The 18065-nt window shown below is 32.0% G+C and overlaps 1 long non-coding RNA gene across 1 annotated transcript; it reads left to right on the forward strand.

The window, feature by feature from the left end:
- The first annotated feature begins 1964 nt into the window (after positions 1 to 1964).
- LOC114738250 (uncharacterized) lies at positions 1965 to 3212 on the forward strand. Its single transcript, XR_003739516.1, has 2 exons — positions 1965 to 2128; positions 2908 to 3212. It is a non-coding gene; the product is annotated as an uncharacterized LOC114738250 (long non-coding RNA).
- The last annotated feature ends 14853 nt before the right edge of the window (positions 3213 to 18065 follow it).

An 18065-nucleotide genomic window follows, 5' to 3' on the forward strand; every position in this document is an offset into this window, starting at 1 on the left:
CAAGGACCCAAAATCAATTAACCTATACTGAGGTGCAAGAAATGAAAAAAAATAGTCAAATTACAAATGATTATATGAGCAGTTCAACTACTTTTTTCCAAGGTTTCAATGATCTAGCCCAAACAACTTCACTTCTTTAAAACACATGGATATACAAATACTACAATTATAGTATGTGATATAGGTATAATTAATAGCTAGGAAAATATACACACAGATGTGTGTGTGTGTGTGTGAGTGATCTGAAAGCTGAATGGACAGAAACGGAAGTACGTAATGGAATTGGGTGAGCAGTGGGTAGTAACTAGTAAGTGATTATTCTAAAATCTAAACAGAGAAAGAATGGTGCAAAGCTGTCCCTCAATCACAGTGCTGGGAGCATAATCAGTTGGTAATATAATAATATGATCCCATAGAAAGTAAGAAAGAGAGAGAGAGGAAAAAGAAGAGAGAACTATAGGGTATAATATTTTCCTTCTTGCTTTATTTCTCTCTCCCCCCTCCCCTGCCTCCTCCTTTTTTTTTTTTTTCCTTTTAGCTTTTCTTAATATAAATAAAGTTGATAGGAGTGAGGAGGAATCCATATGTGTTCCAAGCACTCGCGGACAAAAATGAAGTTCAGAGAATAGAAAAGCACACTTACCTTTGCGACCCAGAAAAGGAGATTTCAAACACACACAACACGCCATGAGAGGTTAGCTTAGGAAATTGCGTGGTTAGTAGTCCAACCACAACTTTAACTTACCTATACATAATTTTCAGATATTTTTTAATAATATAAAATCTTTTAAAAAATAGTTATACTGTTCATTACTCACTGCAGAGCCTTTATATTATATTTAAATGTACAGATCATTATTATTAAGAAATGTAAGAATAGTGATTTTAAATTCAAGAGACAGCATAAGGAATGAATAATAATATACTTTGTGTTAAGAATTTGATTGTACTGTTTCTTTCTCTCTCTTTCCTGTGTGTTTCTCTATATTTAGGGGGCTGGGTTCAACTGGAACCCCACATGTTATCTTCGTCTCCTATTTGCAAGTGAAAGCCACAAACTATTATTAGAGAGACTCTTTAATCTCCTTTTTTTCCCCTACGTTTATGCTTTATAGCTTACTGGGTTTGCTAGTTTTATGCCAATTAAGTAGGGTTTTTGTTTGTGTGGGGCTTTTTGAAGGCCTTCCCCAAATATTTGATTATGACCTAGCCAGTTTAGCTAACCTAGCTATCTGCCTCTTCCATCGCTTCCCCAATATAATCTCTCTCAGATCTCTCTTGCTCCCCCACCTCAACAATATATACCTCCTTCTCTCCAATTCTCCCCCTCCACTCTTCCCTCTTCTACCTCTCTCTCTCTTAGATCTCTCTACCTTCTTCTTCTTCTTGATGATGAAGCTGGTATATGTAGAGAGATATCAGCACCTGGCTAGTTCTGTTTCTTTCTCCTGGTTTTCAAACTTCCTTCTCCTCCTCCCTCGTCATCATCATGTTGTTTTGGATTCTTATTTTCACCGAGAGATCCTTATTTCTCTTGAACAAATTACTTGCATCTCACAATAAGGTTGTGCCGTGCAGCAGCATCCTGTTATATCTGTGGCTTTCTTTTCATCTTCTTCCTCTCGTTCAGACATATATCATGGTTTGAATTGAGAGAAAGATTATGTAGCTTTCATGTCGGCTCAGGATAATCAGATATCACACACAGACACTGACACAGAGATATATATATTGTGTATGCATGTGAAATTATGAGTATGTGCCTGGCTCCCTGTATGCCATTTGCAGAGCCCACCGGAGAATCGATGGCCTCCGTGGATGGCGTATGAGGAGCCAAGCATATTCCATGTACATACATGGATACGATAATTCATATATCATCGAATTTGCATATTTAGGCACCTACATGTATATATTATTTGTTTTTCACTTGATTTTTAGAGACAATATTTTGTTGATTAATCATATAGATATATATAGGGTGAGTAATACTGATATATTATTGAGGTCATAAGGGTAATATACACATATAATATACGGTTAGGTCTTGTTATTTCCAACCACAAAGCAAGCACGGCATTGTCATTTTCAAAGCCACAGCGATCTGCTTCCTCACGACTGAGCAAAGGTACATGTTTATCTCTTTTTATTATTTTTTTCCTTCAGCTTCAAAAAAAAAAATTGCGTTTTTAGGGTTTTTTTATTGGGTTTAATTTGGGGAAGAAGATGATGATTATTCTGCTTCTGCTGCTGCGTCTGCATAGTCAATATGTAAGTTGCAGAAGAACGTTAACTTGTGGGGAAAAGATATTATTCCCTTCTTGCTGCTATTTATTATTCCATGACTTGTATAATCATTTGGCTACTCTTGAAACGACGAGGAATTTCATGGGATAACCCACAAGAATTAGCTAGAAATTGTTCCCTGACAATTGTTACCATGGAAGTTATAAAAATATTATAATTAATTTCTTACTGCTCATTTCATGTTTTGATGACCAGTCCTGTCTGTCTCTTACAACTGAAATGATGAAAACTTCACTTCCTTAATTAGGGGCAACTAATTATGTTATTTTCAAAGACTAATCTTAACGATTTTTTTTCAATTCTTCGTTTAGCTGCCCTAGTGTGAATGAATGACTTGTGCACATGTAAGACTTTTCTATGGTTGTTTCTCTCGGCTACATGGCTTACACACACACACACACACACACACACACACACACACAAAGATTATGATGAGGATATAATGAAAAACTATCCTTTAAATGCCATCCTCGTGAGAATATAGTAACTATTCTATGAGGGTTAATTAGTCATCTGATCCCATCTCAGTTTTATTATTTTTTGAAACAAATCTTATTTGATTGTTTGTAATTAATCCTATCAATTATTATCATCTTTCAGAAGTCGATGGCCACTTAATCTCTGGGATTACACACACGAGATTTTAATATTATGGATTATGAAGTGTAAAGCTCGGCTGTTTAATCAGGTTGCCTTAAAAAAAATGAAGACGACATAACATGTTTGTATCATTAATCAGTCTGTGAAATTCCTTTGCAGAAATTGAATCTACCAGATATTCTTATCTGTTCCAGATTCCTTTGTAGAACCTCACATTCCCTCGCCAATTAAGCCTAGCTGAATAGTGCCCAAATGGGTGTTTGTTTTATATATATATATATATATATATATATATATTGCCGAAACATGTTTTCTGGGTGTGTATGTATCTAAATCCTTCATGTATTAATAATGTGATAATTAAGCGAACCTAGAAATTAGTGAGACACAAACCGTTAAGCATCGATCAATATGCGTAAGTTCTTGTGAGCAAGCGAACTCACTCACTTTATACACAGCCAGCAATCTCTTTCGTTACACTTGAATATAGAAATCCGTCCATGAAATAATGAAAACTATATGAATTAAAAGTGTACTTAGTCATATACATCCATGTGGTGGCTCTTATAAAGGAAATGATTCATAGCATAGACACTAAAAATCAAACCCAGATGAAGGACATGAACATGAGAAGAGAAGAAACATGATGATAAGTAGAGAAAGTACTAGAAAAGAAAAGAAATCACAAGATAGATGAATATCTGTTTCTGCTTCCCAGATTGGCACATTGTAATGATATATGTTGCCATAACTGGTATGAAAATAAACCAGCTTCCCCTAAGGCACGACCAGACCCAGAGAGAGAGAGAGAGAGAGAGAGAGAGAGAGAGAGAGAGAGGGGCCACAAGAAGCTAGCTTAGGCTTACCTGGGAAGTATAGTGTAGGGCATGGTCCTATAAGCACGTTTTGTACGTAGCAGAGCTAGATAGCTCCATGCTACACAACACACAGGATCCCCACCTCTCCTTCCGTCTTCTTCTTCCCCATCACACACACATTATTATCGCATAAGTTCCTTTATATATTACTATCAACAAGTTATTTAAAGTTCAAACTTGAAAGTTGAAACAGATCAAGCAAATCTATATTTAATTATTTATATGTAGAGAGAGAGATTGAAGAAACTGCTTTTAAGAGATGGAGGAGTCTGAAAAAGGAGAGATGTCAGGAACAGGAATACTACTGAATAGTTTGAGAGAGAGAGAGAGAGAGAGAGAGAGAAGGTACAGAGACGCACGTCTGGGCAGGGAGCGTTGTGAAAAGTGAAGAAGGATTATGTGTTTGTGTGTGTGTGTGATTATGGGAAAAGAAAAAGGGCATAATTGTAGCAGTGAAGGAGAAGGGAAAGAAGAGTTCGGAGGATTCATCATTATAGCTACTGGGGAATCTCACACGCACACACAACACAGGCAAAGGGAAGAGAGAGAGATGGCGGACCACTCTATGAGTTTGTCTCTATAGAGAGCTAGCTAGCTTTCATTGGGGTTGCAGGGAATATGGTATACGGTCAAAGCAGGTCAAAAGAATACAAAAGGACATTATTAGTCAGGTCACCAAAGGGACCACTTCCTATAAGATTAAATCTTTCTCCCAAAAAAAAAAATCAGCTTATATTAATATTATCTTCTCTTCTTTTTTTTTTTTTTGGGGTTCCTTCACGACTCTTTCTCTCTGGTTATCATTCTTCTTCTGAAACACAGCACACTTTGTATACGAGTTTTTCGAGTTATATATATATAATACTATAAAGTTATGGCCTGATGAGGCTGATAACTACGATGGCTTTTTGTTTTTGTTTCTTTCCCTCTGTAAGTGAGTTGGTGGAATGCTGGTTTAGCCAATCAACTGAGTGATTCATGCTCGATTAATGAACAAAGATTTGGGACTCTTTTTTGGGTTTGCCATTAATTAACTTAATTAACATTATTTGTTAAGAGTCAATATGATTTGGGATGAGATAAGAAATGCGTTGTGCTACACAAAAATATTAAGGACTTTGATAGATTTATGGCCAATTTTTTAGAGTGAAAAAAAATGAAATCACAGTTCAATTCCATGTATATATTGGAGGAAGTTATTTGTATTTTGGCCAGAGGTTTATGTTGCTAGTTTTTTTTTAATTTTTGGTAAAATGTGCTCATTACTTGTTATTTTTGGTTGAAAAATCCGATAAGAATATAATTTTAAACAAATATTATGAAAGGCTTGTGCAACATATTATTTCTTTAAAACAATTATGTGCTTTATAATATAGAGGCGTTCATTATGAACATTTGTATTAATTACAACACATAAATGAATTTTTTTGAAATACATTCGTACCACATTGTTATTTCAAAGAAAGGTTAAGTACAATAAGACTAATGAATTTTTTTGAAATATATTCGTACCACATTGTTATTTCAAAGAAAGGTTAAGTACAATCAGACTTATGGTGCGTGATGGTCCCGAATTGAAATAGAATGTTCGTATTTTTATGTCTTTTCGTTAAAAAAGAAATACTGTTCGTCAGATTGTCGAAGTGTTTCGAGATCTAGATATTCTTTTTGGCCTTCATTTCGGGATCTAGATTTCCAGTCTTTTGAAACAATTAATGAAATGAAGTAATGAAAGAGTTTGAAGGTTTGAAGGGTTTGAGGCGCGTCAGACTAATATTGCAAATTGGCTTGTAAATTTTAACACGTCACTTGTAAATTGTGTGAAGATCTATAGATAACAAAGTTATTTAATTTATTAAATATTAAAGTATTAATACTTTAATAAGATATTATTAAAATAAATATGATACTTCTTTTTAATTTAACTACTTACCAGTGTTGTTTCTGGCAATGGTTATGCAATAAATCACTCAATAGATAAATAGTCGAAGAGTCGATATTAGTCTCTTGACATTTGATTATAATTTTGAGAATTTAATTGATATTAATTTTCTCGTAGAGTATTTATTCATATTTTTTGAGGCCTTTCTGCGGTTTTCTTGGTCAATTAATAGTCAAAGTAACGGATGTTTAACTAAAGTTACACCACTCCATTTTTAGATCATCCTTAACTTTTAGATAATTCAATATGTGTGTGTGGGGGGGGGGGGAGTTCACGAGAAAAAATTGGACATTATTAATAAGCCTATGTTTAATAATATTGGGAGTGTCGGAATACACACACACACACACATATATATAGTATGTAATGATATGATGGTAAAATAGATGGGGAGGGTAGAAGCAGCTTTTGACAGAGGGGTTGGGAAATGAAGTGAGGAAGAAACAATCATTCTGATTTGTGAGGGGAAGAAGAAGAAGCTGATGATGATGGCAACAAGTTATAAAGGGAAAGCAGTAAATAGTAATCATATGATGCAAGTGCCCTCAGAACCTGCTTGGCCCAGCTCACTCGTACTCTCTCTTCAATCTCCTCTCTGGGGAAAAAAAAAAAAGTAGATTCCTATATCTGTTCCTCTCTCTCTCTCATCTCTCATATAAATATATATATATATATATATCTGTGAGTGTGTGTGTGTGTGTAGTGTATGCTAGCTCCTTCTCTTAAATTGATGCCTAATTCTCAAATCCTCTTTTCAATGTTTCTAGTTGAATTTCCCTCGTTTCCATTATGGTGAAAAACCCTTGAATATATGTGAGAATAAGTGATCATCACAACACATTCTTTAGTATGTATGTAATATATGTTTTGTGTCTCATGTTCAGGTCACCCAAAATTGTCCAACTCACTTTTCAGATTCACTCTGCACCACTCCTCAATTTAAACTTTGCGGTTCTCTTCTCTTGTCTTGTATAGTATGTGTGCGTATATAGGATTTGTTTTATTTGTTTTTTTCTATATACCCACCTTAGTATAAGATTATCTTCGGTTCTTAATATAAAAGCTAGTTGATGATTAAATTTGATCTTAAACGTAAAACATCAATTCACTTGTCTCTTAAATCTATATTGTTTCATCTCAAATATCTCTATTGAATGTGAGGAGTTTCCATTAAGAAATAATTCTAATGTACATGATTAAAAAAGATAGTTTAAGAAAGTCAATACACATTTGTTACAATTAACTAACTTAACTAATTTTTTTAATTTTTTTAAATTAGTTATCTAACTCTTATATTAACTATGAAGGACTAAAGGTAGTATTACTATTATGCTATATTGCATTCCTATTACCAGATATCCCTGATCATCCCATCAAAATGAAAGAGATGCTGATTGAGTCATTAACTCTGCCTGAACATGGAATAAATTTCTGATTTTACTCATGTTTAAATAAAAAAATTTCATATTTGTATTACAATCTTCATCATGGCCAACGACTTCAAATAAAGATGAAATTAAAAAACTTAATCAATATTTTATCAAATGACTTATAATAAGCAACATCAATTTCTCTTATAAAGTATATATGCCTTATAACAAAAAGACCAAAAGGAGTTTATACCAATTTTAGTACTTGCAATGCATGACTTAAATTTATAATTCAAGCTTAGTGCATCGTAATTAACAAAATAATTAGTTCAGTAAAATGTAATTAATACCCAATTTTCGTGACGTAAATAATCATTATTCTTAAAAAGTACCTTATAATAGTGAACGAAGTGGCATATGGTCTCCGGTTCACTCTAAACATTCTGGCCAGAAGATTAATCCCATATTAATTAATGATCTTTCTCGATACAAGTTTTCTACCGGAAAAATTAGCAAAATCGAGTAACTTAGAAGTATAAAAAAGTCTAAAAAGGATAATGTACATATGTTTGGTTCTTTTTTATTGAAATATACAGCATGAAATTTTTATTATGATTTTGTGAGCTGATGATCGAAGAGACATTATTATTGCTCATATGCGAATTGATGTACTCCAAGTGACAAAAAGGGAGGAAATAGGTGGAAGTGGGACATTACTATACAATGAATATTGCAATGCAATGATGGATAAGTTATGTTGATGGTTTAATATATTGTATTAATATTTAATAATTTAATATTGTTAGATTTGAAAATTGATAAGATTAAGGCACTTTAATTTGGAAGTCATATTTCGGTGCCATAAAGTTTGCTTTTTTGCTTTTTTTTGCAGACGACCTCACAAAAGCACTAAAAGGTGATATTCCAATTCAAACCTAATCGATTTGATAATGAGAGGTGAAAAGACCCGTTTTTACTGCTCATAAATCAACCTCTTTTTAGACTTAACGTTCTAATTATCCAATCAATAAAGTTCAGTTAATGTGATCACTGCATACAAATGCATATTATATTGAAAGGCTGTTTTGTGAAAAATATATATTATTCAGAGCTTAATTAGCTATAGTTCAATCTCTCTCTCTCTCTCTCTATATATATATATATATATTTCAAAGAAATATATAATAATGATAAACCACCTTCCTCCCCAGGTTATAAAATTGCATATTTTACCTCTGTAAGATTTGAAAAGATTGCAAGGGATTAATTAATTTTTAGGTCTATATGTAATAACCCTTTTGATTGATTGGGTCTTTATATTGATGTATTCATATAATGTTATTGCTAGTCTATTCAAAAGGATTCAGCATACCTTCTAATTTTGTCAAATTAACAAATTAATTAAATTGATAAATATAAGAATTAGTTAATTAATTTGAATAGATTAAAAAATTGGGTAAATTAGCTAATTATAACAAATATAACATGATTTTTCTAAAGCATCCATGTATAATATTAGGTTATAGGTCAGTTTACAAATTAGGTAAATTAATTTTAAAAAATAATAAATATAAAAGATAATGTAAATTGAAGTCTTATATTTAATACCAAATACAATTACCTCAATTTCTATATTAAAGACCAAAGGGAGTACATGCTATATTTTTCTTTCTCAAGAAGTCATTTGCTTGCGGTGATTCTTCAAAACATTACTATATATGTAAGTTGTGACAATATGTTAGAATTCATTACGTTTTTAATAATGTTAAAAATATCAGAATATATGTAGTCTTAATTAGGGGAAATAAAATAATTAAATAGGACAGTTTTCCTGTACTGAGAGAAATGTCTGTTTGGTATGGAAAAAATGGAGGAAAATGAAAATTTTAATAAGCTCGATTTGAAAAAAATAGAAAAGTAGGGTTAGAAGTTTTTAATTGATTTTTCTTATTCTTTTATCTTATATATTTTCTTTATTAAAATTTTATAACCTCAACTCCTCAATTTTTCAAATTAAGCTAACTAAAATTTTTTCTTTCCTCTCCTCCCCTCTGTTTTCCTTGTGCGGTTAGGCAGCATTTCCCTCTTTTAATAGAGACATAAGGAATTTTCGCCTTGAATTTCTTTTTTTTTTTTTGGAGTAGCATTATAAGGATTATATGCTCCCATGTTTCTTTTGAAAGCCTTGCATGTGTTTTCTAACACATTTATTTACTGTGTGTTTGAAAATTTGTTATCTTGGTTTTGACTGAAAAGAACTATAAAAGTGGCTTTAATTTTAAAAATTGCAAAAACCTGTTTACACCTGGAAACAAAACAAGCATCGAGTAATTTTGCCTCTAATTGGATCCAGTGATTCTTTTCTTGCTTTTCAATATTTTCTCTACTGTTCTATTCTTTATATATATATATATATATATAATATTCCGATACTCGAATCACTGTTTAGTTAAGAAATTAATAATATCTAAAATTTTCATTATTTTTAGTTGAAGTATTCTAATAAATCATTTATGTTTTTAAAATTTTCTTCTCATATTTAACAAGACATGCCAACTGCCAAGGGACTCATTTTTGGAATTTATTGGGCAAGACTTGAATAATGGTTGTTTAAATTTGTTTTTTGTCCCTCCACAATTAAAGGCAAAATCATGCGAGAGATAATCATTTTAAGAGTTATCTTTTTGACCATGCAGCTATATATTTTGATCTAAGCTGAAATAAAAGGTCGGTATAAACGTCAAAATTGACATTGCTGAGAATTCCGACAAAATTGATAGTTTGAAACGATCATACTTTGACATTTACTTATCAAATACAAGAAAAAATAGACATGATTTCTTTTTTTGGGGGGATCAAGAGTATCTCCTACGATAATATAAACTAATTTATTTCCGGACGTAGTAACTAAAAAAGCTATTTTTTTAATTAGGTATATTTGTGGAGTTAGCTGTTGCTAACTTTTGTTCAAAGGAGAATAGTAATTTGAAAGCGCTATTAGGAGCCAATCTCGGCAGCTATTCTTCTCAATCTAATTTTTGTTGTTTTCTTTTAATTAAAACTTGAATTTCTTGTTTGGATGCCCAAATCAAATGTCACTTTCGTTCGAAAGTTTTAATCCTATTTCTTAAAATAATCATTATAATAATCCTATTATATATATTTGCTTCCGGGTCAAATCATCTTTTTAAAAATCTGCAATATACAAATGATGATGATGAGATTCAGATCTAATTCATCTTCTCAATTGAAATTTTGTCTAATCTAAAATCAAGCGAGCGTGCTTCTGCACTTTCTTCCTCAAATTATGCTCACCAACCATCACAATCTGGCATTGCTACTATATAGTAATTGTCCAAGATGTCAAAATCATGCCACTTTCAATTTTGTGTTAAAAGTCATAAATTTTAGGGGAAAAATAATTTGTAACTCCTACTAGTTTGGTCTCATCTTTAATTAGGTTAATGTAATTTTTTATTTGGTTCTTTCAGTTTTCCTAATTGTAGGCATTAATCGTTATACTCATAAATTTGTAAGAAAAAATGTATTAGTAGTTACCAAGGCCACTCTCATTCAGCATACATGTGTATATATTAATCTCCTCACATGATCTTCTCATTCAGAACTGTTTTATTTTTTTTAATTTTCTTTTTTTTTAACAGTTTACATGTCTCTTGATTAGCATCTACGTCTACGGACTAATCTTTATAATTAAAAGAATTATGAGGATCAGAAAGGGAAAAAACTATAAAGACCATATTAAAAATTAGGTTTTATCTCTGGTCGTTAGGGTCCATTTGGTATGAGGAAAAATGAGAGGAGAGGAAAAATTTTAATAAATTTGATTTAAAAAATTGAAAAAGTGGGATTAAAACTTTTAATTGATTTTTATTACTCTTTTATATTACTTCTTTTTTAATTAAAATTTTAAAATCCACTTCCACTTTTTAATCTGAGCTCATTAAAATTTTCATTCCCCTTCCCTCCATTTGCCTCATACCAAACAATACCTTAATATAAAAGCTAGTAGACTAATTTGAGTAGATTAAGAAAGCGTACTCAATCATTTAATTATAACTCCTATATAACATTAGATCATGCATCAATTTATAAGTTAGGTAAATTTGTTTGAGAAAAATTATAAATATGAGAGATAAAGTAGATTAAAGTCTTATATTTGAGATCAAATTTAATCTACCAACAAGCTCTTATATTAAAAACTGGAAGTAGTCTAATAATGAGGACATATTAATTTTTCCTGTTTTGTTTATATACATAAGTTTCTATAATAATAATAATGAAAAAAAATGCATGAATACTTGTTTAATTATACAAATAATTAATCGAAGTCTCGTGCATTGCAATTTGCAAGGAGTCTAAAAAAATTACACTACCTGTACTTCATGAATAATAAGATTTATTAGATTTTTTTACATTATATATAGATAATTTTTTTAAAAACAAAGTGTTTTGATCAATATAAATGTGATCGTAGTCGTAACACATTTGCTTTTACTAATTAGGAGACGATAATATTAATATAAGCCATTCGTTAAACAAAAAAACAAACGTCGTGGAATTTAAATTTATTTTCAGCGAGCTGCGAAATAAATGTCCAAAAGATTAGTCTTTTTAGTTAGCTTTCTTTGAAATACGTAAGAGTAAACTAGCACAGAATTTTTTTTTTTAAACCAAAAACTAATACAGAATGAATACCATAACTTATAAGCAAAACATATCATTTTTATTTTCTAAACATTTCAAAGATAACTACTCCAGGAAATAGGTTTTCAGTGAAAAACTTATCTTTGCCATCATACTACCTCCAGTTCTTAATATAAAAGTTATTTTAATTTTTAATATAATCTTAGATATAAGACTTAAATATATTTTATCTTTTATATTTATTTATTTTTTTAAAATAATTTTTACAGTAGTTGCACATATTAAAAATTATATCAAATGGTAGTTTTAGCTAATAAATATGATTGGCAAGGATATTTTAGAAAAGACAACACCTATTTATTACAAATAACTAACTTAACAATATTTTTTTAATATCTTCAAATTAGTCAAGTAGCTCTTATATTAAGAATTGAATATCGTACTATTAGATAGGACTGCACATGAGCAGGGCTGAGCAGGGCAGGACCCTTGCCCGATGCCCAGCCCGAAAAATGAACGGGCTGAAAAATGCAACCCATTGCCCGGCCCTGCCCATGAAAAGCCCTAGTAAGTTTGGGCAGGGCAAATGCGGGCTGGGCAGGGCGGGCTTCCATGCCCAGAAAATCAATATACTATATTATTTAACTAGTTATTTATGTTCTTCTAGATAATAAAATGTAACTTTATATTAAAATGATAACTTGACTTTAATTTAGTTATTAGCAATTGATATATTATGAAACAACATTTTATAGTTTCTAAGAGGAGTAAACTATGAAAAACAAAAATGTTATTAGTATACTTTATTAAACTTGATTGCTTTTCTAGTTTTTAAAATTTCTTAACCAAATGTAAATATTTTTTCCCCATAACTCCTAGATACTCATAAGAGCATGGATCAATTATGCAAATTGCTAATAGTCATAATGTTTGCATTAAAAAAGAGAATGATTATACAAATTGCAGTAAACGATAACACGTTTACTTTCAAAATCATTTGAAAATAAATAAGTATAATGAATATTGAATGTTAATTTAACATAGTGTTTGATTCAGGAGATAAATATAAGACAAATAAAATATATATAAATAAAATTATATATATTTTTGTGGGCATGGCCAAATGGGCAGGACAGCATACCGTGCCCGATGCCCAGCCCAGCCCGACAATATGCCCAGCCCGAATATGCCCAATATATCTTTTGGGCCATTTTTTTAGGACGGGCTGGGCATTTTTTTGCGGGCTTGGGCGGGCATAGCGGGCCACTGGGTTCCTTGAACACCCCTACTATTAGATATTATCTGATTTGAACATTTCAATGAAAAATGCGCGTTATGGAAAAAAAAAACTGGATATACAATTTTAAAATTTTTTATAGTATTTATTTATTTTAACATTTCATAAAATTGTGAAACTCACCCTCTTTCTCACCAATTGAAAGCAAGCAGGGCATTGCTCTTGTTACCTTTTTTTTTTTTTGGGTTGCCTAAAGTATCCTCCCACCCGAAGGGTGAGAGATTAATCTCTCGTGGTACTGTCAGGTGCTGTAACAAGGACCCCTCCTAACAGTGTTTGTTCCATACACATCGCCCTAAGGGTCAAACTTAGGACATAATGTTTAAGGTATCCAAGTCCTTTCTATTTGGACCAACATTTGTTAGCTCCTGTTACCCATTTTGAATTGTAAATTTTAATTAAAAAAACATATTTTGGGCCATTAGCATTTTATATTTTTTAACCAATGTGAAGTGTGAAGGAAAAATAAGTCTGTTTAGTCTTTGGGCTTCATCACTGACCCCAAAGGAACAAATATTAAAGAGTTAAGGCTTAGTCCAAATAACTTGGTTTTGTTTAGATTCATAGCTTTGGGCTTCAATATTTACAATTCACCTTTTCTTTATTTCAAAATGGATTAGATCAGTTCCCTAACCTGTTTGCTTTGGAATCCTTCACGCCTCTTTCATTGTTCACAATTTTTAAATACTTGGTCTTTTTTTTCACACTTCAAATATGATATTGTTTTACGGCAAAAACGCCAAGAGAAACTCCAACAAGAGAACAGAAGTCCAAATACATCATTCCTTCAAATTAACCAAATATTTTATAAAAACATTCCAAGCCATGGTTTACACGTTAAATGGGTGTCTAAAAGCGAAAACCAAGTTATCTAATTCATTATTAACACGTTAATCGCATGATTAACATATTAATTAGATCATAGAGGCTACTTAACACGAATATCTTTCGAGGCTAACATGTTAAGTATGAAACAAAATAAAAACGAGGGACAGACGTGTTAAGAACACATATTAAGGCATCAAGTAAGAACTAACTAATTACTACTACCTCTCATCTTTAGTATGAAAACTAGTTTGACTTTTAATTTAGTCCTAAATATAAAACCCTAATCCATCATGTCTTTTATATTTATCCACTGTTTCCGAAACAGTCTTTGTAATAGCTGCACATGTTAAGAATTCTATCAAATGGTAGTTCTAACTAATACACATGATTAGCAAGGGTATTTTAGGAAAAACAACATACATTTGTTATAAATAAGTAACTTAACAAATATTCTTAATCTACTCTAATTAGTCAACTAACTCTTATATGAAGGGTCAAATATAGTTTTTTTTTCCCAGCTAATTCTAAGAGTCATAACTCTCCTAATACTATTTTAAATTTATCAAATCATAAAGTCTAGTTTTTAGTAAAACAATTTGCAAGCTTTAAGGGCAACACTCACAACACTTAATTTCTCTAATCATAGCCATTAGAGAACCCAGGTTGACGCCCTAAGAGGCGGAGGCAAACTGAATCTTCTCATCCCCATTCTGAGGAATCCAAGCTAGTCCCTTCAAGCCACGATGCCTTCCATGCCTCTTATTCAGGCGTCTCTGGTCCAAGAAGCACTTTCTCCGATCCCTTGAAGCTTCCAATTATCGTTTGAGGTCTGCAGATTCTCGCTATATGTCATAAAGCTCTTAGTCGTCTTGTATTTCTGCTAAGAAGCGAAGGCAACGAGCCTTTCACTCAAGAGCTTTGGGTGTATATAAAAAGGAATCGATGGGAGTTACTCCTTATATCCAGGTGCCAAATTTTTACAAACATGGAGCGTTGTTGCTTTACAAGGAAGCGTTTACGATATGAGCCTCATGGACTTTTTCAGGTTTCTGGCAGAGCTTGTGTCAAAAAACTCCACATATATGCATATGACTATATTAGGGACATCTAAATTCATCACATGGAGATCCATCTTGCAATAATTTTTGGAGTTTTTTTTATTTTTATTTTCTGTTTGTTGTGTTGTTGTTATCTAGATATTTCATTTACACAAGCTTTGGTGTGCCGTGCGGAGGCAATTGATTTTCTATGGGTGACATGCTTTGTGCATTATAACATCCAACAAGATTTTAATACCTTTTGGGGTTATGTACGTCTTGAGGCTTTGGCTTGTTTTAAGGTTTCATGTTGTGGCATGTCTCATTGGTTCCGAACAATCCTTTATCTTCAAAAGGCCCTTGTTCAACGAAACTTCCTCTCTATTTCTGCAGGGTAGCTGGTATGCTGGTGCATGATGGGCGTTTGGCGTGGATTCTCTTTTGGAACGCTGACTTTCGTTCAGGCTAACTTTGGTTTAGGCTTGTGTGGGTGGACTTCTGTTTGGTTCATTGTAGATGTTGAATTTGTTGAAATTTAGTCTGGGCTACTCTATTTTTGTTTTTTTTTTTCCTGGTTTGTTATCTTTCACTTTTTGATAGGTCATCCTCCGTCCACTGATTGTTTGGGTATTGCTCAATAATAAATCAATGAAATTTTATATTAAAACACAAAAAAATTAATCTTTAGTTCTTTAACTTTTAACACAATTATAACTCAGTCTCTTAGGTATACTTGATACAACTCAGTTCTAGAACTTTTAACTAGGTTAAAATTCAGTCCTTATCTTTTCACTTTATTTAAAAAGGGTTCTTATATGCCAACTCATATATGAGTCATCGTATGTGTAAATTAATAAGTGATAATGTGGCTGCTAAGTCGTCGTCCTCGTCATCAGCCCCACTCTCTCCCCGCAGAAAAGCTCACGGTTGCTCCGTGAAAATTCCACCATTCCTAATGCACAAATTGAAGCCCTGGCCAAAACCATATGGATTTGCAGGCCTCACGAATTGGAAGAAGAGAATGGGCTCTATTGGGAGAAGTCAGTTAGCTGTAAACACATTTGACAATCAACCTCAATTCCAGAGTCGTCCTCGTACATATGAAAGCCTGGAAAATGCATGTTGGGACAACCTTGGGAGCTCATCTCCGCCGAAGCAGTTGATCACTTGTCCCTAGTTCCTACTATTAAGCAGAACAACAAGGCTATATATTAGTCTCTTGCTTTATTGTTTTTTCTTTCTTTACCCCCAACTCATCTCTGAAAATCCAAATTTTATACTGGGTTAAGGTGTATTCAGCACCCTAAAATAAAATATTTTGTGGTATATCTAGCATCTTAAAATATTTTTGTAAATGCATTTATTTTTTGGTACATCTGGCAACTTATTTCTAAAAATTCAAATTTTATAGTGGATTAAAGTACATCCAACATCCTAAAATATTTTGTGATACATCCAGTATCCTAAAGTATATTTTTAAATGCGTTCAGTAACATGAAGTATTTTTTGTGTGCATCCAGCAACTTATCTCTAAAAGTTCAAATTTTATATTTCCCCACCTTTAATGGAGATCACGGTACTGTCCTCCGCAGTCCCGTTCTCCACCTGTGAAGGTATTTCTGTCATCGACCTTGCTTCTCCCAACAGAGCCCATCCTCTCCTTCAAATTCGTAAGGACTGAGAATCTTTATGGTTTTTGTCCAGGCTTCCAATTTGTGCAATAGGAGTGGTGGACTTTCAAAGAGCAACTGCCAGCTTTCCCGTGAAGAGAGAGAGAAGGTTGATGATGATGGAGATGATGACTTGGCAGCCACGTCACCACTTATCAATTTACACATAGGATGACTCATATGAGTTGGCATAAATGATAGTTGGTTTAAAGAAAAGTGAAAAGAAAAACAATTCAAGGATTGAGTCACATTGGGTCTTATTTGAGGGACAAATTTGTAACTTGGTTAAAAGTTAAAATCATTAAGAGATTAATTTTTACTTAAAACATCCTATATTTTATGAGACATGATTAAAAAAGGTGGCTGAAAATCAACCTGTATACTGTACAAAATTCATATCTCAACATTTAGATTTCAGGTGTTCATAATCTTTTCATATGAACTTCACTTTGAGTGGGGAAAAAAAACCCCTCAAGAAGTTAATGGAATCCATCTTTAAATAATATAAATTTGATTTTGAAAAATTCAAAACCAATTTACATTTATTAATATGCATAGAAGTAATAACATGTAGTGCCATGTAAAGACTATGGATCATGTAGAGAAATATCATTAGATAAACTAATGAGAAAAATTTTATACAAATAAACTATTTCTTCTAATATATATACAATATAAAACAACATAACTAAAACAACTCTAAAGTATAATTTGTTCTGTGGTTGCAATTAGATTTACTTTGTAAAAGGAGTATGATGAATGTGTAAACTTTGGAGGAATGGAATTTTAAGAGGATCCCTTCTTTCAATTGATTGGGCTGGATACGTCACATCCATCACTTCTTGTTATACTTTTTCAAAATATAAAGTGTTTATTTTTTTTCACAACATATATATTTTCTCAATATTTTATTATTTAAAAACATTACTTTTTTTTTGTATGTATTATGTAACACTGCAAATCTTAATTAGTTAACAACGAAATATATAAAGATATTAAAGCGTGCTTATAATTAACTGTTTTATGTTTGTCCTTATCAGAACTTAAACTTCTTTAACATTTAATAGTTGTCATCATCAAACTTATATTAAACATGATACCATAAACCATTATATCCAACATATTAAAAACTATCACTATTGCACTCAAGAAACACAATATTACTTATGCAATTCTAATGCTTTAAGTCTAACTTCTACCTAGCTTTATTTTACCGAGTGACGAGGATGTTGACAAGATTCTCAAATCTGGATAGAATTAAACAATTTACATGAGAAAAGTTAAGATTCGAAGGCATCCCTCTTATATTGCTACAATTTTTTCTTGGTTAGGTGAAATCCAAACATTCAAAGGGACGGACTACAATATTCTAATTTTTGTCTTTCTTTTTTTTCATCTCCTATCCAAGACTAATGCCTCATTGGGTTGCAAAAGTTGTCTCATTATTTTTTAACATCTTTAATCCCCATCG

The sequence above is a fragment of the Neltuma alba genome, unplaced genomic scaffold (genome assembly GCF_004799145.2).
Source record: "Neltuma alba isolate B1F8T4 unplaced genomic scaffold, ASM479914v2 tig00013565_pilon, whole genome shotgun sequence".
Lineage (NCBI taxonomy): Eukaryota > Viridiplantae > Streptophyta > Magnoliopsida > Fabales > Fabaceae > Neltuma > Neltuma alba.